Raw genomic sequence first — 5,000 nt, 5'->3', positions numbered from 1 at the left:
ATACTATACAATTAATCGAAGGGGTGAATCAAATCCAATCAAAAAAAAAGAAGGATTTTTTTAGTAAGGGAATTCAAAAAAGGACTTCAAGACGCAAGTACAATAAAAAAAAGACGTTCAGTAATCCAACCCAAAAGGGGGAAATTTTCATCTATTTTGTATCGTTTTGGCGGCATGGCCGAGTGGTAAGGCGGGGGACTGCAAATCCTTTTTCCCCAGTTCAAATCCGGGTGTCGCCTGATCAACAAAAGACTCGAAATCCCTTATTCTGTTCTGCTGATATAACTCGCTGAATTATTCCCCAGCAGAAGCAGAGGAAAAAGACTGTCAATACTTGCTTAATTCTAAGCAAGTATTTTCTAAAAGATTGTAAATCCTTGCATCTAGGAGTCACGAAAAGATTCTAGTAGCGAAGGGGCTATCAAAACTTCTCGATTCCCTTCTACGACTAATGTAGTGTCTACTGACTGAGTCTTGAATTAGATTGGATAGTCGAATAGGGAATCTACTGAAATTAGTAGTTGTGGAAGGGGCGGAAGATGCTTTATAGAATATACGTACTCACGGGAGTCTCTGAGTGTTCAGGCATTCGATCAATATTAGATTGAAAAGAACAGTTCCTATTATTCCTACATGTTCCATTAGTAACATTCCCTTGGGATGTCACTGCGTATTTTGCTTGTGTTTAATCTTTCCCAATTAGAAATTATATAGAAATTTATTAGAAGTAGATTTATTGGATTGGTTCATCAATAGTGTTGGGTCAGAATCTTTTTTTGACTCTGCGCCATTGATTCCACTATTATTAGTGAGCAATAATGGAATAATTCCTTCATATTCATAGAGATAGGGGACATAATTCACATGGATATAGTAAGTCTCGCTTGGGCTGCTTTAATGGTAGTCTTTACATTTTCCCTTTCACTCGTAGTATGGGGAAGAAGTGGACTCTAGAAGTACTACTAATTGAGTTGCGGAATCAAACTGTATCAATTTTTATAGATCGTTCTGCAAAGCGTTTTTCACTATTTTAAATAAAAATATCTTCATTTCGAAATTCCATCGGATTCTAGTGGAATAATGTAATATATGAATAATACTCTTTCAATCAAAGAAATATTTCAACGATTTCCATCTTTGTATTTTGAAAGGAAGGGGGATACGGAGGATAGGAAATTTCTTCCAACCTAATTCTTCCTAAATTTTCTATTTCAATAATTCAATAAATGGGTTCTTATCAGAATTATATATGAACAATGAGGAAGAACCGACCTCTTTTTTTATTTGTTTCCCCCCTTACTCTTCAATTATTCTTCAAATAGGAAGTCGTTCTGTTAAGTGTACACGCACTTTCTATGAGAAACAAAATCGGCATAATGATTGTCTAACAAGATATTATGCATACTAAGATCTTGCTCTGGGCGAATCACATATTGTGCGCACTTACCCCTTGTTTTATTATTTTAGAAATTTAATTTCTGTTTTATCGACTTATTTCATATCATGGTTCAAGCGTTAAAAATCGGCGAGGTTTACTACTACTTTTCGAAATCCGAAGAAGTTTCCATAGAACTCTTGTCAATGGCTTAATCAATTACTTCTTCGTAATGCTAAAAACAAATTGGGATTCATGTTGGAAATAATCAAAAATCTAGGAATTAGAACCATAAGAATAAGAGTTGCCTTTCGATTATCTTAGATTGATCGGAACAAATAGATGTACCAAAGAAATAGAATTGGGTACTATGTAGATATCAATTCCATATATGGAATTGGAATCTACATATATGAAGAGTATTGTAGATTGATCTATATTAAGCCCCTATCTTTATTATAGAGTACGACTTTATACACTACAATAACACTAATAGATAGTATATGGTAGAAATAAATATTCGTATATTTATTTCTACCATACTATCGGATCTCATAGAATACTGCTAATTCTAATCCGCTCATTTCATTTAAGACGCGAAATTGGAATCCTTTTCATTTTTTTCTTCAATCAACTCAGAAGTCAAGTTTTATTCAAATTAATTAATCATTTTGACTGATTGTTTTTACATAAATGATAAGTAGAAAAGCAGTAGGAACTAGAATGAACAGTGCAGTAGCAATAAATGCGAGAATATTTACTTCCATAATCTCATCGTTTTTTTACTTCGCAATAACTCGGGATTTAATCCCATAGAGATGAAAAATCTTTCGCCTGTAAATTCAATGGATGAATTACCTCTCGATCATATTGAATCGGGTCAATATCATGAATAACAATATCTGAGCTATCAAATCAATTCATCGTCGAGAATTGAATAGTATAACATAGGAAGATCTTTTATCCATACCGAATCCAAAATTGGATTCCTGATCCAATCAAGAATTTTTTTATTTATTTGATCATTCTTTTTTCTTTTCTATAACCTACCCTACGTCTTCCTTGTACAATCATCTGATGAAGTATCATCTGACCGCCTTCCAACTTCCATTAATCGCAAACCCAAACAAACACTAGAAGTGAAATGGAAAAAGAAAGGAGTTAAGTTCTAAACTCCATTTTAATGATCTAATTTTCTTGGAAGACAAAGAAGTGTGATAAAGATGAGTCCCGGTATAAAAGATATAATATTCCATCAAATTCAATATTTTAGGATTTGATTTGTTCTTTATTCGATAGGACCCCGAAAAGAAAACGGAAAAATAAGAAGGAAAACTTTTCCATTCCTTTCCTTTGCTAGGAGTGGCGGGATCCTTGTTTGATCTTTATCTTTATCTTCCCCCTTCTTAGATTAGTACGGGGCACATATATCAAAAGCTCAGTGTGCAATTTGAATGAAATAGATTTTTCAAATTCAAATTAGTAATTGAAGTTACACAAAATTGGGGCCAGAAAAAAAGATAATGGAATCTGGAAAAGTATTCTATTAGGTAGGGTAATTATGTTAAATTCATTTTGTATCGTACAAGAAACGAATCCCATTTGCGTATGTGCTCCCGAGAAAGATATGGTACTCTATTCCATTAGGGGGATCGGGAGCAATCGAAAAAACAGATCCAGTATCTCTTGGAATCCTGAATAGAATGCTACCAATAATTGTACTAATCGACATATGTCTTTCTCCCATCAATCGGTACTAGTTAAAGTAATGCAAATTTCCCTATTTGTTTGATGAGAAATGCGAAAGGAAAAAGGAAAGAAAAAAGAACTAAGGGGCGAATTTGTTTATTGAATCCGTCGGGACTGACGGGGCTCGAACCCGCAGCTTCCGCCTTGACAGGGCGGTGCTCTGACCAATTGAACTACAATCCCAGGAAAATAGGGGATATAGCAGAAAATGCGATTCTTTTTTATTCCTCCGTATCAGATATTTCTGAAGGACAGGGGAGTTATACCAGTTCATGGTAGATTGGCAAATTATTGGGCCGAGCTGGATTTGAACCAGCGTAGACATATTGCCAACGAATTTACAGTCCGTCCCCATTAACCGCTCGGGCATCGACCCAGCAAGAATCAATTTGAGGCTTATTGATAATCCACGATCAATTTTCTTTTGTAGTACCCTACACCCTACCCCCAGGGGAAGTCGAATCCCCGCTGCCTCCTTGAAAGAGAGATGTCCTGAACCACTAGACGATAGGGGCATACTTGCCCAACCGCCATCAGACTCTGATCATAGTATGAACAGTTTTGGAAATTGTCAATATAATGGAATGGTATGATTAGACCCGAGGGATTTTTCCGTTTTTGATGATTTCATAGCATTTTTGATTCGTCAATTCATATTCATGTTCATGAATCATTCATTCTAATCGCCATTCTATATTGAAATCTATTTATAGAAATCGATATTAATATATTATTTATATTAAATAAAAATAATACGAAGGATAGGATTAGGATTCGTTCAGGGAGCGATTTGTCCGTCATAAAAGAAAAAAGGGGTTAAGTTCCATTTCTCCCACTTTCGTTCATTGGTTCAGTCATTGTTAAAATGAGATATGCCTATCTCTATCTCACACTACGCCAGGAAATTCATAAACGATAAATCTGGGAAGAGGAATCAAGAAGTTATCGAAAATCATTTTTTTCTCTAAGAATTTGGTTCAAGGGACAGGGAGAATCTCTTCATTACATGATTCGATGAAATATCTTGAATCTATGTCGAATTGATAGGTGTACATGTATCAATCAAGTGAATTTCGTTCTGCTAAGGATCAATTCAATAAAAGAAAAGCAATTGGGGTTGATCTTGAAACAATTCATTGCATTTTACCCTAGACTTGCTAGGGAAATCCATTTTCTCATTCAAGAATGAGCCGCTGGCTACTATGGGTCTACTCCATGTACTTATGTATATAATATATGTACTTAGATCTATTTTGATTTTATCCACATAGTGACTCATTCAGTAATTGAATTAATAATTGAATTAAATAGGCCCTTTTAACTCAGTGGTAGAGTAACGCCATGGTAAGGCGTAAGTCATCGGTTCAAATCCGATAAGGGGCTTTTACTTTTTTTCCATAAAAACCCAGTCGTCGTATTCATATTTGAAAGGGGAATGCCAATATTGTTTATATTTGTAATAAAAAAAGTAACCAACTGTAGAAAATAAGTTATTATTCTAATGAGTTATAGTATAGTAGTTATAAAGTTAAGCATTTGTTCAGTAAAAAAATATAATTATCATGAATAATGATAAGTCGTCTCTTGAATCACCACCTATTCCGATTTTCCATTATGATAATAAAATCCATTGTAAAGATTCAAAATCAACAAAAGAAAAAGTAAGTGGACCTGACCCATTGAATCATGACTATATCCGCTATTCTGATATTAAAATTCGATAGAGATGAAATAAGAACAGTTGGCCTTTTTTATTTCATTTCTTTGGACTCCGCAAGAATTTGTCGATATTTCTGATTAAATCTTCATCTTGCTAGATGTTCCATAGGAATAAATTGTTATTCCGTTCCTCCACAGAGAAACGTTTACTCCAAGT

General features: G+C 34.4%; 4 non-coding genes and 1 pseudogene across 4 annotated transcripts; 3 read left to right on the top strand and 2 right to left on the bottom strand.

The window, feature by feature from the left end:
• The first annotated feature begins 168 nt into the window (after window positions 1–168).
• On the top strand, window positions 169–239 carry TRNAC-GCA (transfer RNA cysteine (anticodon GCA)). Its single transcript has one exon. It is a non-coding gene; the product is annotated as a tRNA-Cys (tRNA).
• A 2,994-nt stretch (window positions 240–3,233) lies between these two features.
• Window positions 3,234–3,307, bottom strand: TRNAD-GUC (transfer RNA aspartic acid (anticodon GUC)). Its single transcript has one exon. It is a non-coding gene; the product is annotated as a tRNA-Asp (tRNA).
• Window positions 3,308–3,416: 109 nt separating this feature from the next.
• TRNAY-GUA (transfer RNA tyrosine (anticodon GUA)) lies at window positions 3,417–3,500 on the bottom strand. Its single transcript has one exon. It is a non-coding gene; the product is annotated as a tRNA-Tyr (tRNA).
• A 935-nt stretch (window positions 3,501–4,435) lies between these two features.
• TRNAT-GGU (transfer RNA threonine (anticodon GGU)) lies at window positions 4,436–4,507 on the top strand. The gene has a single exon. It is a non-coding gene; the product is annotated as a tRNA-Thr (tRNA).
• Window positions 4,508–4,667: 160 nt separating this feature from the next.
• The window catches only part of LOC132296679 (photosystem II CP43 reaction center protein-like), a 3,751-nt pseudogene continuing 3,418 nt past the window's right edge, over window positions 4,668–5,000 (top strand).

This window comes from Cornus florida, unplaced genomic scaffold (genome assembly GCF_030987335.1).
Source record: "Cornus florida cultivar Cherokee Brave unplaced genomic scaffold, ASM3098733v1 CherokeeBrave_3.0.0_Hap2_Chr02, whole genome shotgun sequence".
In the NCBI taxonomy this organism is placed as follows: domain Eukaryota; kingdom Viridiplantae; phylum Streptophyta; class Magnoliopsida; order Cornales; family Cornaceae; genus Cornus; species Cornus florida.
Note: the sequence above shows the minus strand (reverse complement) of the source record. Positions and strands in the feature narration are given on the sequence as shown.